This window comes from Cololabis saira, chromosome 6 (genome assembly GCF_033807715.1).
Source record: "Cololabis saira isolate AMF1-May2022 chromosome 6, fColSai1.1, whole genome shotgun sequence".
Lineage (NCBI taxonomy): Eukaryota > Metazoa > Chordata > Actinopteri > Beloniformes > Belonidae > Cololabis > Cololabis saira.
This window is the reverse complement of record NC_084592.1, coordinates 29,816,547-29,836,382: the sequence shown is the minus strand read 5'-3', so window position 1 is coordinate 29,836,382 and position 19,836 is coordinate 29,816,547.

Here is a 19,836-nt window from a genome sequence, read left to right as displayed (position 1 = left end):
TCATCTTTAATATATTTATTCTTCCTATCAAAGATATAAGTTGGCTATAGTCTTATATCAATTTCTATTGTTGAGAAGTTTGACTATTTATGAGATAAATGTGCATCTGCAAAAGGCACGCGTGCGTGTTTAGCTCTGATTTCCGACCTGCAAGACCTGCTTTCAGTTTTTTACACATTTTGATGTGAGACCTGGTTGTGTTGTCTCATGTACACAACACTGACATTGTATTGATTATCAAAATTAGGAGATGAGAAAGTGAATTGACTACTGTTTTATTTCAGGCTGAGGCAATGTGCAATATATCACTCTACAGTGTGTTTCCCAACCCTGGTCCTCGAGGCCCACTGTCCTGCACGTTTTAGATGTTTCCCTTCATCATCACACCTGATTCTAATTAATGGTCCTAATTAGCTTGTTATTAAGGCCTGCACAATTCTGTTGATGACACAGCCACTTGTATCACGGTGTGCTGAAGCACGGTAACATCTAAAACATGCAGGACAGTGGGCCTCGAGGACCAGGGTTGGGAAACACTGCTCTACAGACTCTTAGAGACAACTTAGACTCGCTTACAAAGAGTAAGTGTAGCCTACTAGCTTAAGCTTTTTTTTCTCAATTATATGTACAACACAACATGTGCAGTGTGCCAATACAGACAACAGTAGACATTTCACTCTCTTAAGAGTTGATACAAGTTGTAAACCATACTATACCTATGAGAAATGTGATCGTGGACACGTATTGTGCGAGTTGTAAGACTCACATAACACATATATGGGGCTTAATCTGTTAGTACAGGGGTGGCCAACCCTGGTCCTCGAGAGCCACACTCCTGCATGTTTTAGATGTTTCCCTGCTTCAACACACCATGATACAAGTATCTGTGTCATCAACAGAATTGTGCAGACCTTGATGACAAGCTAATTAGGACCATTAATTAGAATCAGGTGTGCTGAAGCAGGGTAACATATAAAAAATGCAGGAGTGTGGCTCTTGAGGACCAGGGTTGGCCACCCCTGTGTTAGTAGGTCAATATCTTGATAGCAAATCGGTACGAGGAGAGTCATTGTTTTCGTCCCACCAACTTAAAGGGGACCTATTATGGCATCTACTGTAATACCTATTTTAAACAGGCCTTGCATGTCTTAAAAACAAGCTTTTGATTGTTTTTGCTAAATAAATTAGAAATTCAGCCTCTGAGCCATGTCTGAGCCATGTCTGCAGCTTCCCAGTGCACCCCTTTATCTATGCGGGATTCTGAGTGGGCTGGGAGGCTATGATAATGAGGCACTGTGCTGATTGGCTGCCTGAATGACGCGATACACCGCTACGAAAAAATCGCGGAAGCTTCGGCCGGCGGAGTTAATTGTGGGCGTGGTTTCACGCATTGGAGGCTAACCTATGTAAATCGCATTTTGGTTACGTAACGACGGGAGCAGAATCTAAACGGCTCGTAGAAGCCACATCACACTGGATGGCTCATCCGGGCGGCTGTACAGACACTGCAGAATTTGGTTGCTTTCCTCCTTCTCTGAGTTGGCAGGCTGAGGGGAGACCACTTTATATATGTTAAAGCAAGAGAAAACATGTTTTTCATAATAGGTCCCCTTTAAGTTATGTTCTCGCTTCTTAAAATTCAAACAAGAAAAGAGTGTAATAATGCACTAAAGATTAAATAAAAAATTATTCACAAACATAATAAACCCAAAACTCTACACGGAACGCAACACAAAACAAGGAACAATGACACCCATAATGCAATGCAACTACAGTACACAGCTTAAATAGGAGGAAATGCTGCTAAATAAATAATTTTTCCAAGCCTCAACTTCTGACAGGAGCCTATTGAGCTCATGGGCTATGTTTTTTTTCTCCAATTTTTTTCACTTGCTTTGATAAGTTCCTTGTTTGGATGAATGGTTTTTCATGGATATTTATCCTCCTCATCATATTCAAATTGATCTACTTGAGGGAGGAGACATGAATGAGTGTTGTGCTCCAGCATCCACATTCAATTTCACGTTGGTTGGTGATGAAACATGAGTGGATTTGGGTGTACACACAGTTTTGAAGATCTTAATTTTTTTCTGTGTAAGCAAAATTTCCACACAAGGATTCCCGATGAAATCCACTCTTTGTACACGAGCCCCAGGTGTGGCTTATCTGTAATCAAACTCACTACAAGGCAGGAAGTGCACAACAGCATGCAATAAAAGCAGATAAAAACATGACGAAGAACAAAATGAATGAAACCATGCAGAAATCACAACATGCATACAATAAAACCTCCACCATGCAACATAACTCTGAAGGGTGGGTTTGTTTGTCTTTTTTTTCCTCATGGTGGATTTATGATGTATAAGGTCCTGCTGTATCACCCAACTTCTGCCAAACTTCAACTGGTTGGTAGACATACTGACATTATCCTCTAGAATAGATTGGTAAACATTTGACTCCAGATTGATATTTTATCTAAACTAGTCAGCAAAGCAATCAAAATCATGATGCCCCCTCTTCTGTACGTCACCCTTATCAATGATATTTTATTTCCCCCAAAAATTTACATCAGTCCACAAAACATTTTCTTGAAAAGCATGGCAGTTTGCAAGGGAGTATACTCTTCGTCGCACTTTAGGTGTGCAGGAATCATTTTTGGCTAGTTATTTCTTCTTTTTTTTTTTAAAGCAGTCTCCTCTTCCTCTGTGAAACACCTAAGGAAACACAATGCCTGTCCAGTGAAATCTGAATGTAAAGTTGACACATGAACAGAGACGTTTCCCAGTTCCAGTGATGTCTTCTAGACTTCAGCTGTTACTTGTAATTTCTTGTTTACCTCATCAGGTTTTTTCTGTGTTGCATCTTTGGAGTCTTCTTTTCTGGAAGCCAACTTCTTGGAAGAGTAGCCAGGGTAATAAATTGTGTCCTTTTATGGACAATTGATCTAACCTTGGCGGATGAAATGCATGTTTGCCCTGCATTTGCGTGAGTTTTCTCTAGGTACTCTGGCTTCCTCCCAGTCTAAAAACATTAATGTTGGGTTCATTGGTGACTCTAAATTGCACAAAGGAGTTTGTGTGGATGATTGTCTATATCTGCCCCTGTGATGGACTGGCAACCTGTCCAGGGTGTACTTATGCCTTTCACCCAAAGAGAGGGATAGGCTCCAGCAGATCCCTGTGACTCTGAAGAGGCAAAAGTAGGTAAAGAGGATGGATGGATCCCATGTGTGCCATCGACTGATTACAATTAGCTTTTGTTTAAGAAATTAAACTGTAAGTTCACTTGAGTTTTCTATCAGTACATTGAATGTTTAATGGGTGTGTTTGTTAGAGACTCAAGGAATTACAATTTAATATATTATATACTTAAGCACATTGTGTCTGTTTTTCTGTTACACAAGAGGATCAGATCAAATTTACATGGGAAATTAATTCAGAAAGCCAGTTAATTCCAGGGGGTTTACATCTGTTTTATTGCTACTGTAAATACAGCAAAAGAAGGTGAAAAATAAATTCTGTGATGTCTGTATTGATTTTTTTTTTCTATAAAAGAGTCACGTGCGTGTAGCCCAGAGAATCAGGAAAGAATTGAATGATTAAATCCAATTAGCAAACTGATGTTGGTGTCTACATTATCAGTTGCTGAAGTGCCCTGTTTTTACTTTCTACATTCTCTGTGAGGATGAAAGACCAAAATGCACAAAAAAGGACAATTTTATCAATTACCCTAATGCCTGTGTACAAAGAATTTCTTCTTCCTGTGGACCACTTAACTAGTAATGTGGCCTACAATCGCATCACCTTCCTACATTTGCTTCGTATCACATCATTTTTATGACCAGATTCCATTGTTGTGCATATGTGTGTTGCCTGCCTGCTCAGTTACATACAATCCCATTTTACATCAATAGCTGTCTGATATGAGTCTACCATTACTGGTTTTGTGTTGCCTGCATCCAAGCCCTGTTGCACGGAAATTACGGTTCTTTCTCTGATCTGTCTCCACACATTCTCCACTGCAACACCATTGGACAGCTCCTGTGGCTAATGGCATCAAATCTCATCTGTTGCTAAAACAATTTATCACCAAGAAAAAAAGGATACTGAGGGAGATGGAGAAGAAGAGGTAGGAAAAGGGGCAAGTCAGGAGGAAGTGAAGAGAACAATGGCAGTGCTGTACTTCATGGTTTTAAAAGGTTATTCATCACAGTGGTCTCACTGTCAGGCTCCTTGGCTGTACATCCAGGGAGGGAAACAAATCCATGCCAAACTCATTTATGGGCATGGAGAAATGGACCATCGTGAAGCTGCACAGGCAGAGTGCAGGTCACCAGAGATGTGATGTATCCAGTGCTGCTTCAGACCTATGAGCCATAATGTGTATCCTCTGGATGTATTCACATGAGATGGATATTTTGCAATGAACTTTAGAGAAATATTTAAATTGATCCAGATTGAATCCAAAACTGCAAGAAGAATCAATGACAACTCAAGACACAGTTAAAACACTCAATGAATTTTCAAAAACATTCCTGACGTATAGGAGAAGGAATATGTCAATTAATTTTGAAGTTTTATTGTTTCTGTGCCTAATTCCAAATACAAACTATTCCCTGATAAGTTCATTACACTCATTGTTGAAAATACACAAAAAATGAATGTAAAGTTCTAAAACTGTTGGGAAAATATGTAAATAAACAATGACCATCAAATTTCACAAACTCACATTTAATTCATAATGGAAAATATAAACATATCAAATGTTTAAAGTCAGACACTTTTCAGACACAGACATAAGAACTTATTTTGAATTTGATGCCAGCAACATGTCTAAACACCTAAAGAAATATCTTGAAAATATTTTTTTTTTATTTATTTGCAAAAAGTATTTTGAAACTAATTACATTGAAAAGGTCAGTGACACAACTCGGAATAAAAAGTCCATCTTAGAAAGGAAGAGACTCAGTTATTTGGCAGACGGGTGCATCTCTGTCCAACTTTTCTTCTGAGTTTACAAAAAGCATAATGTTTCTCAGTCTAAAAGACTTTTGGTCTCATCATTTGGACTATTCAAATCCTGAATCTGAAAATCTGGACAGATGTCTGTGTGCATGTGACAAACCTAATAATCAATACGGGTCGGCGACTTTTGCAGTCCTCAGACAGCATTCAATTAAAAACAGGTATGGCAGGGTTAAAGTGGTCCTGTAAAGGAGTATTGGCTCAAAAGCCTGCATCTCTGATGGTATGGAGTTCTTATGGAATGGGCAGTTTACTCTCACTCACTCACTCATCTTCTCCCGCTTTATCCGTTCCCGGGTCGCGGGGGCAGCAGCCTCAGCAGGGATGCCCAGACTTCCCTCACCCCAGACACCTCCTCCAGCTCTTCCGGGGGGAGTCCGAGGCGTTCCCAGGCCAGCCGAGAGACATAGTCTCTCCAGCGTGTCCTGGGTCTTCCCCGGGGTCTCCTCCCGGTGGGACATGCCTGGAACACCTCCCTAGGGAGGCGTCCAGGAGGCATCCGGTACAGATGCCCAAGCCACCTCAGCTGACTCCTCTCAATGTGGAGGAGTAGCGGCTCGACTCCGAGCTCCTCCCGGGTGACCGAACTCCTCACCCTATCTCTAAGGGAGCGTCCAGCCACCCTGCGGAGGAAACTCATCTCGGCCGCTTGTATCCGCGATCTTGTCCTTTCGGTCACTACCCAAAGTTCATGACCATAGGTGAGGGTAGGGGCGTAGATTGACCGGTAAATCGAGAGCTTCGCCTTTCGACTCAGCTCCCTCTTTACCACGACGGTCCAGTACATCGACCGCATTACTGCGGACGCTGCACCGATCCGCCTGTCAATCTCACGCTCCATTGTTCCCTCACTCGTGAACAAGATCCCGAGATACTTAAACTCCTCCACCTGAGGCAGGACTTCTCCACCCACCCGGAGAAGGCATGCCACCCTTTTCCGGTCGAGAACCATGGCCTCGGTCTTGGAGGTGCTGATTCTCATCCCTGCCGCGTCGCACTCGGCCGCAAACCGCCCCAGCACATGCTGGAGGTCCCGGTCTGATGAAGCCAACAGGACAACATCATCTGCAAAAAGCAGAGATGAAATCCTGAGGTTCCCAAACCGGATCCCCTCCGGCCCCTGGCTGCGCCTAGAAATCCTGTCCATAAAAATTATGAACAGGACCGGTGACAAAGGGCAGCCCTGCCGGAGTCCAACATGCACCGGGAACAAGTCTGACTTACTGCCGGCAATGCGAACCAGACTCCTGCTTCGATCATACAGAGACCGGACAGCCCTTAGTAGAGGGCCCCGGACTCCATACTCACTCAGCACCCCCCACAGAATGGCACGAGGGACACGGTCAAATGCCTTCTCCAGATCCACAAAGCACATGTAGACTGGTTGGGCAAATTCCCATGAACCCTCGAGCACCCTGCGGAGGGTATAGAGCTGGTCCAGTGTTCCACGACCGGGACGAAAACCGCATTGTTCCTCCTGAATCCGAGGTTCGACTATCGGCCGTAATCTCCTCTCCAGTACCCTGGCGTAGACTTTCCCCGGGAGGCTGAGAAGTGTGATCCCCCTGTAGTTGGAACACACTCTCCGGTCCCCCTTTTTAAACAGAGGGACCACCACCCCGGTTTGCCACCCCAGCGGTACTGTCCCCTTCCTCCATGCAATGTCGCAGAGGCGTGTCAGCCAAGACAGCCCTACGACATCCAGAGACTTGAGGTACTCAGGGCGAATCTCATCCACCCCCGGTGCCCGGCCACCAAGGAGCTTACGAACCACCTCGGTGACCTCGGCTTGGGTGATGGATGAGCACGCCTCCGAGCCCCAACCCTCTGCTTCCTCAGTGGAAGGCATGTCAGTCGGGTTAAGGAGATCCTCAAAGTATTCCTTCCACCGTCCGACAATGTCCCCAGTCGAGGTCAACAGCTCCCCACCAGCACCATAAATGGTGCCGGCAGAGTACTGCTTCCCCCTTCTGAGGCGCCGAACGGTCCTCCAGAATTTCCTCGAGGCCGACCGAAAGTCCTCCTCCATGGCCTCCCCGAACTCCTCCCAGACCCGAGTTTTTGCCTCCAAGACTGCCCGAGCCGCGGCCCGCTTGGCCTGCCGGTACCTATCTACTGCGTCAGGAGTCCCACCGGCCAACATAGCCCGGTAGGACTCCTTCTTCAGTCTGACGGCATCCTGTACTTCCGGTGTCCACCACCGGGTTCTAGGATTGCCGCCACGACAGGCACCGGAGACCTTGCGTCCACAGCTTCGAGCCGCCGCGTTGACAATGGAGGCAGAGAACATGGTCCACTCGGACTCGATGTCCCCCGCCTCCCCCGGGATCCGAGAGAAGCTCTCCCGGAGGTGGGAGTTGAAGATGTCCCTGACAGAGGGCTCAGCCAGACGTTCCCAACAGACCCTCACAATCCGTTTGGGTCTGCCCGGTCTGTCCAACCTCCTCCTCCGCCAGCGCATCCAACTCACCACCAGGTGGTGATCAGTTGACAGCTCAGCCCCTCTCTTCACCCGAGTGTCCAAGACATGCGGCCGAAGGTCAGATGAAACGACAACAAAGTCGATCATTGACCTCCGGCCTAGGGTGTCCTGGTGCCACGTGCACTGATGGACACCCTTATGCCTGAACATGGTGTTCGTGATGGACAAACTGCGACTCGCACAGAAGTCCAACAACAAAACACCACTCGGGTTCAGATCGGGGAGGCCGTTCCTCCCAATCACGCCTCTCCAGGTATCACTGTCATTGCCCACGTGAGCGTTGAAGTCCCCCAGTAGAACAATGGAGTCCCCAGTTGGAGCACTATCAAGTACTCCTCCCAGGGACTCCAAGAAGGCCGGGTACTCCCCACTGCTGTTCGGCCCGTAGGCACAAACAACAGTGAGAGACCTATCCCCGACCCGAAGGCGCAGGGAAGCGACCCTCTCGTTCACCGGGGTGAACTCCAACACATGGCGGCTGAGCTGGGGGGCTATAACCAAGCCCACACCAGCCCGCCGCCTCTCACCCTGGGCAACTCCAGAGTAGTGGAGGGTCCAGCCCCCTTCGAGGAGCTGGGTTCCAGAGCCCAAGCTATGTGTGGAGGTGAGCCCGACTATCTCTAGCCGGTATCTCTCAACCTCACGCACAAGCTCCGGCTCCTTCCCCCCCAGCGAGGTGACATTCCATGTCCCCACTGTGAGGGTTGATGTCCAGGGATTGGGTCGTCGAGGCACCCCGCCACGACTGCTACCCAGCCCACAATGCACCGGCCTGCCATGGTCCTTCCTGCGGGTGGTGGGCCTACTGGAAGGTGGACCCGCGTCGCCGTTTCGGGCTGAGCCCGGCCGGGTCCCACGGGCAAAGACCCGGCCACCAGGCGCTCGCCTACGAGCCCCAACCCCAGGCCTGGCTCCAGGGCGGGGCCCCGGTGACGCCGATCCGGGCGACGTAACGGTCCTCGATTTACTTGTCATCATGATAGGCTTGTGAAAAACAAAAGTGGGCAGTTTGGGCAGTTTACATCTAGAAAATAAAATACCAAGACTGAAAGCTACATATAGGATTTAGAGCAACATATAGCCTAACATTGTCTTCCAGTAATACAATTTTAAAGCAGCACTATGTAACTTTTCCACCTTAATATAATATTTCCAGAGTCATTGTGATGGTACATCAACTTACAACAGGTTTAATGACACCTCTGTCATGGTCTGAGGGGTCTGTATCGCCTTCATTGGCACTATGTAACTTTGAGGTGCATGGTAGGAACCCTTCCACACAAAAAAACTGCACGTTTTTACGGCTTTGACTGCTTTACGGCATACGTCACTTCCCCCTCCTTCCCGATTCGTAGTCGAGACGAAAGCTGGGCGGGGCGTGGAGCGCAGAGCTCAGCAGAAGCTGGTATCATGGCCGAAGCAGCGAAAGAACCGAAGAAAATAAAAGTTTTATCGGAGGAGACGCATTATCTCGCATTACAGGACAGGGGGGCGGGAGTGACTTCACTAATAAAACCAAGTTGAACTTAGTTATTTTCAACATCGTCATATTATATTGTTTAGCCAAAAATAGATACATTACCTCTTCGCTATCCATCCTGCAAACGACCGCTGAAAACAGAAAAGTGGTTTTGAAAGTCTGTCCCGTTCATTCACTATCAAAACAAATGCACGCGACGGGGACAGGATCTTTCCGGCAGTACGCGCTGGTGCTCATGGGAAATGTAGTGTTCTTTCTGGTAAATCACTACCGCTTTTAATAATAATAATAATAATAATAATAATAATAATAATAATAATAATAATAATAATAACTAGAAAATTTCAGGAAATTTTGATATGGGCATGCCCTACTGCCCATTCGTCCCCTCTCGCTGCTTTGGTTTGGGGCTGTAGGGGTTGTGTTTAGGGTGGTTTTATGTCAATTTGAGGTGTTTACGGTTGTATTGCATTCATTCCTGTGCTCCCAATAGTTAATAATGGGGTGCGCTTTTTGGCGTCTAGTGCCCCCCACGGTAACGCTTTTGACTGAGAAAAGTAATTCCCATCGAGGCACGATGGAGACGCATCTAACGATGTATGCCATGCATGGGTGCACGTTCCGGTCAGGCTACGTTAACGGATAGGATTTTTTTTCACCAGGGTAAAAAACCCTGAATGAAATGAATGGGGCCATTTGTCATGGATTTTGACATAAAATTTCCTTAAATCACAGCTTCATGAAATTTGAATATGTTGAATTCCACAGCGTGCCGAGTCGGGGAACATTTGTACGATGTCTCTACGATAATCTGTTGCCTAGCAACAAGTGTCCAAGTCAAACGGAAATTAAAAAAAAGAGAGGTCAATATCGCAAAACTGTAATAATTAGCATAATGAGGTTGTAGGGTCGGTTAGTACTAATCGGGCCAAGTGTTTGAAAGTTTGAACGATGTCTCTACGATAAAGTTCGGCCGAGCAATAAGCGTCCGAATTTTCGCCTTTTTTAAAACTTTTTGGCATTTAGCGTTGCCACGGTAACACTATCGACTGAGAAAAGTAATGCCCATCGAGGCACGATGGAGACGCATCTAACGGTGTATGCCATGCATGGGTGCACGTTCCGGTTCAGGCTACGTTAACGGATAGGTTTTTTTTTCACCATGGTAAAAAAACCCATCCGAATGAATGGGGCCATTTGGCATGGATTTTGACAAAAAAATGTCTTAAATCACAGCTTCATGAAATTTGAATATGTTTAAGTCCACAGCGTGCCGAGTCGGGGAACATTTGTACGATGTCTCTACAATAACCTGTTGCCTAGCAACAAGCGTCCAAAGTCAAACGGAAAAAAAATGAAAGGTCAATATCGCAAAAACTGTAATAATTGGCATAATGAGGTTGTACGTTCCATTAGTGCCAATCGGGCCGAGTGTTTGAAAGTTTGAACAATGTCTCTACGATAAAGTTCGGCCGAGCAATAAGCGTCCCAATTTTCGCTTTTTTTTTTGCTTTGCCACGGTAAGCCCTATTACTGAGAAAAGTAATGCCCATCGAGGCACGATGGAGACGCATCCAACGATGTATGGCATGCATGGGTGCACGTTGCGGTTCGGGCCGTATTAACGGACGAAAAAAGAGTGCAGAATAAGAATAAGAAAAGGGAAACCTTTTCTGTATACCATTTATATCGACTTCATTTTCATGTTTTTCCTCATTTTTTTCGGGCGTGTTTTATTTTTTGGGGATTTCTTTTTTTCCACATCAGAGCCGGGTCATGCTGTACACCCGCTGGTGTGACGTGGGACTTTTGCGACTTTAGCTTGTTAGCAAAATGCTAGCAACATTTCCCTTTGGGCCATTCTGGACGATTGCAATATGGTCATGCCATTACTTGGCATGCCCATAATAATAATAATAATAATACATTTTATTTATATGGCGCCTTTCAAGGCACTCAAGGTCGCCGTACAACAACAAATAAAATCTCAAACTCATAAAATTCATAGACTCATAAAAAAAAAAAACAGACTGCACAGAACCCGTAGCAGAGCAGCAACAAACAGATGAAACATCAGGTCTCATATGCCAGTCTAAAAATGTGGGTTTTGAGGAGGGACTTGAAACGGGAGAAGGAGTCAGTGTTCTTGAGGTCAGGGGGGAGGGAGTTCCAGAGATGGGGGGGCAGAGTGGCTGAAAGTTCTAGACCCCATGGTAGACAGACAGACTGGGGGGACGGTGAGGGGTGATGGAAGAAGCAGAACTGAGAGACCGGGTGGGGACATTGATATGAAGGAGGTCAGAGAGGTATGGGGGAGCGAGGTTGTGGATGGCCTTAAATGTCTGGAGGAGGATTTTAAAGTTGATCCGGTGTTTGATGGGGAGCCAGCGGAGTTGGTGAAGAACGGGAGTGATGTGGCTGGTGGAAGGTGTTCTGGTGATGATGCGGGCTGCAGCGTTCTGCACCAGTTGAAGTTTATGGAGGAGTTTGTGCGGGAGACCAAAAGGAGGGAGTTGCAGTAATCCAGGCGGGAGGTGACAAGGGAGTGTACCAGGATTGCGGCGCTGTTGGGAGTGAGTGAAGGGCGGAGGCGGTTGATGTTGCGGAGATGGAAGTAGGCGGACCGGATGGTGTTGTTGATGTGGGTGTGGAAAGATAGGGTGCTGTCAAGGACGACACCCAGACTCTTGAACTGAGGGGAGGGGGAGACCGAGGAGTTGTCTATGGTAAGGGTGAAACTGGGATGTTTGGTGAGGGTGGACCTAGAACCAATGAGGACTACCTCAGTCTTGTCACTGTTTAATTTGAGGAAACTGGATGAAAACCATGATTTTGACTTCCACAACATTCACCTCCAGACAATATCTTTTTCAAGAAAGACCTTGCATCTTTCAGCAAGACAGAGTTAAACTGCATGAGTACAATTTTGTTGAAGTCTTATTTCTAAACTATCATACGGTCTAGACTTTTCAATGATGAAAGAATATTTGATGCAATATAACTTCAAATATGACAAAAAATACTTAGGACTATTGAGCAGTTTAAATCATATAAAAGACAAGAATGAGACAACATTCCCCCAAAACTTCAGCAACTAGTCTGCTCAGGGCCATTGAAGTCATTCCATTCTTTTTTTATTTACATGTTACACGGCATTCAAACTTTTTTGGAACTGGATTTGTAGACTGCATGTCTGAATAACTCAACGTAGCATTTTTGATCCATGCATTGTACTGAAGGTTAATGGCTTCCTTGTACCTTGTTTGAAACCATCTTGCATTTTCCTTTGTGTTCATGTGGCATTTTGAACAAAAGCAGTTAAGCAGCTGGCCTGTAGAAATATTATCTTCTTTACAAATGTGTTTATTTTTAATGCATCCACAAGTAGGTGTAAAGTGATTCAGTGAAATCGGTATTGTCTGGAATCTGTACATTTGCAGGGAAGCACTTCAATAGGGAACAAATGGTGTATTTTCAGACATGGTGAAAACTACAGTAGGCTATATGCAATACACACATGGTGTTGATCCATCCAGATTAATCACCAGTATGCCAGTGAGCACTGAAGCTATTCTGGAGGCCGACAGTACATCAAAACTTAAATGGTTTCTATTTCAGTCTGTCAGCTATGAGAAGGAATATGGTGTGCATTACACAAAATCCTCCCAGAAACACAAATATTTCTAGAAGTAGTAAATCTGTTTGTATTTTCAAAGTAAATAATTAGGGCCCGAGCACTGACAGTGCGAAGGCCCTATTGTATCTGTAGGAATTTTTTTTCTTGTTTTTTTTTATTTTTTCTGACGAAATGAGGGCCTTTTTGACCCCCTAAGCGTGCCCCAAAAGTCACCAAATTTTTCACACAAGCCAAGCCTGGCGAAAAAATTTATATTTAATGGTTTGCATTAATGGCTCAACGGCCCCCCTAGAAAACTTTGTGCCTCAAGCCCCACAATACGGTTTGACGTACATGCACGAAAATCGGTACACACCTGTATCATCACATGTATCAACTTAAAGAAAACTCTCTTGTCGTCATGGCCGAAACCGAACAGGAAGTCCGCAATTTTGAATTAATCATGTAATTTTTTTGCACCCAGGTGTGTTATACATCAAAATGTGCGTCTCGATCCTGCGACGACGCGCATTACTTTTCTCAGTCAAAACCGTTACCTTGGCGACAATAAGCACCAAAAAGTGTGCCCCCCCCTTCGTCTGATTGGTGCCTTAACCTAACCACACCTTAACCAGAGCGTCGTCAAAACACAAAATATCATTTTTTATGGCTTTTGAACCAGGGAGTGGAGATAGGCGATATTTAAATTAATTATTTTAACCATTCTCCCATTTCGTCAGCGTTTGACACAGGGAATTCCCTCTGGGCGTCCCCTCTATGTCGACGAGTCGGGATCCTGAACACGTGACGATTGCCCCGATCGGGTGCACCCGATTATAAGCCCATTGAATGAGGCATTATCAGCACACTTTAGTCCCATAAGTATGGGCTAGTAGGGGCCTATTAACCTGCTAGTAGGTTCATGAGACTGTTATCAGCCATTTGTTTCAATGATCCCTTGTTTGTGTAGCCCAGTAGTGTTGTGTGAATTTAATCCAACCTGTTACAGTACAGTATATGCTTGGTATGTCTCAGCCAATCAGGGGGCTGGTTGTTAGTATGTAGGGACCCGGATGTGTGGTCATTGGTTACTGTTGCTATAGACGTGGAAGTAAACGGTTAACAGCAAGTCACTTTCTCTGTCTCGTTATTTTAAGATGTTCCTCATGTTCCTTTAAGCTTATAGTACCGTAACATGGTGTCAGAAGTTGACATTCATTTTATTTTTGTTGAAAAATGCAATATTTTAAGATAGTTTTGGCATTAAAATGCAGACTGTCCTATGTGGGGGAGGGGTGTCGCTCTGTATGCTCCTGAGATGTTAGAATAAACATGGTCCAGAGTCTTATCTCCTCTGGTGTGGCAGGAAACATGTTGAAAAAATCTGAGGAGGACTGTCTTCAGGTTGGAGTGATTGAAGTCACCCGCAACAATAAAAGCAGCCTCCGGGTGTGTTGTCTGCTGTTTGCTAATGGCTGCATGCAGTTCTTTCATTGCTAGTTTAGCGTTAGCATCCGGTGGTATATAAACAGCAGTGATGATAACTGATGTGAGTTCTCTTGGGAGGTAATAAGGTTGGCATTTCACCATGATAAACTCCACATCAGCTGAGCAGTGACTCTCAGTGATAACAGAGTTAGTGCACCAACCATTGTTTATATAAATGCACAAACCTCCGCCTCTGTTTTATCGGAGCCGACTGCAGTCCTGTCTGCCCGGTGAGCGTCACGGCTGCTAGCTCGATGGCACTGTCCGTGCTGTTTAGCCAGGTCTCTGAGAAGATCATGACGATTGAGTCCATAATCCGTTTGTTGTTGGTGATGTGTGATGGCGATATATCAGACTCAACCTCCAGAAATTAATTAATAATTGTATAATTTATATTAATAATATTTATTATAATAATAAATACACCTGTAGGACATACCAGTGCTTATAGCCAATATTCAGAGAGACAGTGTACTACAAAAAACCTTGTAGTACACTGTACTGTGACTGTATTTGCATTTCATCAATTAATTAAACTGTTATACTGGTGTGGGGCCTGGGACGATAACAAATTTTGCTGGACGATATATTGTCCCACAAATTATTGACGATAAACGATATTATTGTCGACATTGTCGAGACCAAAATAAGCACTTATGTAATGTTAATATATCATAATAATGCAAGTACACCCTTTCAAATGTAATAATTAAACCTTTATTTGACATTGGAGAACTTTTAAATTTGCAAAACAAATAAAACAAGCAAACAGGGGGTTCGAGCCTTCGTGCCCCCAAGTGCAGACCGTCGGGACGCCCGGTCGCGATGTGCGGGACCCGCCCGGGGATCTCCGCACCCCTCGCAGAAACCGCCACCCCCCCAAACAGCAGCTCTCACCCGCGGGGGTGAGAGGAAAAAGGGAGTGCCGTCTCCGTCGAGCCCCCCGCTTGCGCGGTGGGCGCGGCTGTCGGTGGACTCAGGTCTCCGCGCTGACCGCGTACCACTGCGCCTGCGAAGGCCGGCGGAGGCGGACACACGCTCCCATCCACTTGGGCGATCTTGCCGGCTGACGCGTGGGGTGACGGAGCTCCGGCTCGTCCCCTCGCCGCGCCGGCGCGCCCGGCAATCACCCGAGCACTGAGCCGCGGGCTGGAGGGAGAGAGACGGCCGGCCTCCGGGCCGCCACCGCCCCTCTCCTCTCCACCTGCGCTCTCCTTTTTTTTTTACGACCTCAGATCAGACGAGACAACCTGCTGAATTTAAGCATATTACTAAGCGGAGGAAAAGAAACTAACAAGGATTCCCTCAGTTCAACCCGAGGCTCCGCCTCCCCCCACAGATACAAAGAGTCTGAATGATTGACAAGATGGTTCACTCCGTTCATTTTTTTGCACAGAGTGAGCCCTCTTGTCATCCAGTGTGTTTGGAGGCCGGAGACGAAGAAAACAAATATGCGTGCATATGGCCATTTATCGAGGCCGTAAAAATTATCGAGTCCATTTTCATTTATCGTGCGATTAATTGATTTATTGATTATCGTCCCAGGCCTAGTGGGACCCTTTACTTTCTCAGCTTGAAACAATCTAGACCGATGCTCCTACAGCTGGCAATCATCTACTAACATTAATGCAGTAGTGTCTGTCTTCTATGTATAGACCACATCTTATAATCATCACCTTGAATCTTAACACATTTAGTAACAATGCATTGCTCATTGCCTAGACATTGATTGAGGAAGTACTCAGATCATTTACTTAAGCAAAAGAACATATTGGAAATTAGGTTTAATAATACATATATATATACGTAATACTATCCTTAAGTTAATGTACAAAACTATTATCCCAATGTAGTTAAAATATTCAAAGTAAAAGTAGGAAACAGCCGAACTCGAATTGTTATGTTATTAAATAACAATGTTAATTGAAATTAAAGCTGCAAGCAGCGATGAACGGGCCCTCGCGCGTGCAATTTTCACCAATAAAAGTCAAGGACTCAAAACTAAGTCCGATGACACCACCCATGACTCTTTATGTCAAACCACTAAAGTTATGTCAGAAAAAAGGAACTATCAAATATCAACCAATCAGAAGAAGTGGTGGGGCTAATTTTCACCAATTAAGGTGAAGGAGTCAAAACCGAGGCCGATGACACCACCCACAACTCTGTATGTCATACCATTCAAAAGTTATGGCAGAAAATAGGATCTATCAAATATCAACCAATCAGAAGAAGGGGCGGGGCTAATTAATGCCAATGAAGGTCAAGTACTCAAAACCGAGTCAGATGACACCACCCACGACTCTCTATGTCAAACCATTCAAAGGTTATGGCAGAAAATAGGGACTATCAAATATCGACCAATCAGAAGAAGGGGCAGGGCTAATTTGCAGCAATTATGTTCAAGGACTCAATACCGAGTCCAATGACACCACCCATGACTCTTTATGTCAAACCGTTCAAAGGTTATGGTAGAAAGTAGGAACTTTTAAATATGGACCAATCAGATGAAGGGGGGGGGGGGGGGGGCGCGTCCATCGTTGCCACGGTAACGCTTTTGACTGAGAAAAGTAATGCGCATCGTCGCAGGATCGATGGGCATTTTGATGTATAACACACCTGGGTCCACGTTACGATTCGGGCAGCATTAATGGCTGAAGAAATGGCATAAATTGCGCCAAAATTACACGATTAATTCAAAATGGCCGACTTCCTGTTCGGTTTCGGCCATGGCACCAAGAGACTTTTCTTTAAGTTGCGACATGATACAGGTGTGTACCGATTTTCGTGCATGTACGTCAAACCGTATTGTGGGGCCTGAGGCACGAAGTTTTCTATGGGGCGCTTTTGAGCCATTAGGCCACGCCCATTAATGCAAACCATTAAAGGAGCATGAGACTCCTTTTAAGAAATGAGACTCTCTAGCGCCACCCTTCGCCACGACGGCCGTCGGGGGTACTGCAGCCAACAGCGAAGCCGGCACGGGGAGAACGGGGAGAACGTGCATGCAGCGTTATGTGACGTCACATCCGCAGGACAGGGCGGGAAATTTGGCCTCCGAATTGCAGCACATTTTGCAGCACACAGCCTGTTCAAGGCAATGGAGAGATACGCTAGAGGGCTCATTCGTTTTGATTTGGAACGCTTCATCTGACATTATTACTAGAAAACTTAAAACGTATACGAATTTTTTTCATAAATCCTGCCTCAATCCTGCCTCAAGCTCCTTTAAATATCAAATTTTTCGCCAGGCCCGGCTTGCGTGCAAAATTTGGTCACTTTTGGGGCACATTTGGGGGCCAAAAAGGCCCTCATTTCGTCGAAAAAAATAAAATAAAAAACTAGAAAAAAAAAATAAAAAATCTTACAGATACAATAGGGCCTTCGCACTGTCATTTGCTCGGGCCCTAAAAAAGAAAAAAAAAACAGAATTCAGTCAAGTTCAAATAAGGCTGATGTACTGATGTGTAGGCTATTTACACCCTGCTACCAACATCAATGTATGCTATTGCACCCATGTATTATTAGGAAAAAAAATGTTAAAAAAATTATCTATAAAATTTTTTTTTAAATCAGCTCAACAGTGATGGACAGGTATTCACACCACTTTTGATAAACTTAATTTAATCTCTTCAAAATATCTTACAATGACATAAGAGCAAAAATTGTTCATACAAAAGTGTGAGAGAAGACGTTTGCCTGGCTCTATTGTTTGACATGGTTCCAATTTTAGAGTGGTGCACATGCGCATGGGCAACGCATTTGTTTTCATATGTTAACAGGGTGTGAATAGCTCAGCTGGTGGGGGCTTGCTATTTGTACCCTGGTGCAAATAGTCACTCCGTTCAAATAAACAGGAGGTCAGAAATTATTGGATATTATACGTGGCTGAACTCACCAGAGATCATGTGTGAACTGGAATGTCGTTCATCACAGTAGGTAACACAGGTGAGCTAACATGATACTTTTAAGATTTGGCTTTGTTTTTGTCAAGTAAATCATAGCACAAGACAATGAAAAAAGTAACTAAGGCCTAGTATGGTCAGGGGATCTTTGTTATGGTTATTATACAATTAAAAGAGGTGGTACTAACTTTTGCAGATGATTATAGGGACATAAAATGTTACCCAATTATAACTTCAGATCAGTCAATTCTTTGTGTTCATTTTTAGAGAGAGAGAGAGAGAGAGAGAGAGAGAGAGAGAGAGAGAGAGAGAGAGAGAGAGAGAGAGAGAGAGAGAGAGAGAGAGAGAGAGAGAGAGAGAGAGAGAGAGAGAGAGAGAGAGAGAGAGAGAGAGAGAGAGAGAGAGAGAGAGAGAGAGAGAGAGAGAGAGAGAGGAGTCTTGATTTAATGTAATAAATTAATTATACAGAAAAGATGTGATAGGAAAGTGAAAGACTAAATGTCTCTCGTTGCTGATATGAGATCAATATGATAGACATTAAAATATACAATAAAATATCGTAGAAAGCTTTGCAGGAATTTTTCATGTCACCATGGTGACACATCTCATGACTATTACAGCTCATAAGACACAGTAGTCCTCTGATCAAGCTTCATTTGTGATGGGTTGGGACTGAGAACAGGTTGGTGTGCGACAGTGCTTTTTATAAACAGTCACACTGGTGTAAACCAGACCGTTTTAATCAGTCACCATTCATGAAAAGGGTCTGACACTAATTAAAAATAATGGAAAGATTTGTTCATTCCCTACAGCTGCTTGTACGAGATCCGACCATGCAGACAGCCAATGAACTCAACATGCTCAGCCACTGGAGTTCAATTAATTTCCAAATCCTCTCATTTGGAGAACTTTATAAATTAATTTCCCTGGACATGCAGTGCCCCAAACTCAACATTAAATGGTGAAGACCTATTAAACTCCATTCTCTTTCACTGCGTCAGCTTTGTTTAGACACCTGCCGGCAAACAAAGCAGGAGCAGAGTGAAGATCAACTACACAAACCACAGATTTTTTAATCTTCTGAAGTAAATGAAGAAGCCTCCAACTAATCCAACAGCATGAAAATTACATTTCCTTCTTGCTTTCAAGTTTTCATTAAACACTGTAATCCCAGCGTGAGCGATTTGTTACACCACACAAGCTCTTGGGTCTTTGGATAAAGACTCAAGCCCACTTTATTTTGAAAAGCTTTCCTCTTGTATATATACATTTTAATGAAGAGAATATCTTCAATATTTCTCATTAATCATTATTTACAGCAAAGCAATTTACAATTCTCTCTCTTTTAGATAATATTTCTACAACTGTTGGTACTTTTCAAATTGAGAAAAAAGCTGTGCAGCAACCATACAACAACCTTTTTTGTGTGTTTATATTAATTAGGGCCCGAGCACTTACAGTGCGAAGGCCCTATTGTATCTGTAGGAATTTTTTCTTCATTATTCTTTCTTCTGACGAAAGGAGGGCCTTTTTTCCCCCCTAAACGTACCCAAAAAGTCACCAAATCACCAAAGCAAGCCAGGCCTGGTGAAAAATTTGATATTTAATGGTTTGCATTAATGGGCGTGGCAAAATGGTTCAACAGCGCCCCCTAGAAAACTTTGTGCCTCAAGCCCCACAATACGGTTTGACGTACATGCACAAAAATCAGTACACACCTGTATCATGGCGCAACTTAAAGAAAAGTCTCTTGGCGCCATGGCCGAAACCGAACAGGAAGTCGGCCATTTTGAATCGTGTCATTTTGGCAAAATTTATGCCATTCCTTCGGCAGTTAATAC